The following is a 794-nucleotide window of genomic DNA, read 5'->3' on the forward strand; positions in this document are numbered from 1 at the left end:
ACCCTAACCTCTGTTGGGTTACTATATTGGACTTTGACTATATTATACTTCTTGGAGGAGTACTTTTGGGCAACATCAAATTTTTGCACTATTATCGGGGAATATAGTTACAGATTGATTGACATAGTTTATTGAAGTTGTTAGGATTTACTTTTCATTTCTTTTTGGGGCATACGCCGATGTATGCTAAATACTAGGAGTTAAGGTGATTCTCTTAATCCCATTTGATCCTGAGCTTGAAATAACCCTACAACAGAATTGTAGATTATCGGATTAGTGTCATGAATCTCATCATGAGGGGCTTTGAGACGATCCACTTGACTTTTCTGCCACACCTTTGCGTGTTGTTTTAGAGATAGTTGTGTTAATAATGATGTATTTACTACCAAAAGAAAATATGAGGATGGATAATAAGGTTGCCTATCATTTAGTTCTAGAGGAGAGATAGAGATAAAAAGCTGATCGTTAAGCAAAGCTCGATAGAGATAGAAGAGATAGAGATATCACGCTCCTATCTTATCAGTACATGCAAGAATATAATGATCCATAGGATCACCTAGGGTATGTTAAGTCCATAGAGAAATGAGTTATCATTCCACCCTAGTTGCTCCACGATGAAGTTTGAGATCACAAGTGCTATGATTCAACTACTTAATTTCAAGGGTGTGTTTGCGGGCTTGCCAACCGATGATGCAAATATGCATATCATAATTTTTTTTGGAATTTTTACTTTATATAATATACCCAAGTGATTCAGGAAACATTGAGACTTAGGTTGTTCCTATTCTCTCTAA

This window comes from Capsicum annuum, unplaced genomic scaffold, assembly GCF_002878395.1.
Source record: "Capsicum annuum cultivar UCD-10X-F1 unplaced genomic scaffold, UCD10Xv1.1 ctg80376, whole genome shotgun sequence".
Classification (NCBI taxonomy): domain Eukaryota; kingdom Viridiplantae; phylum Streptophyta; class Magnoliopsida; order Solanales; family Solanaceae; genus Capsicum; species Capsicum annuum.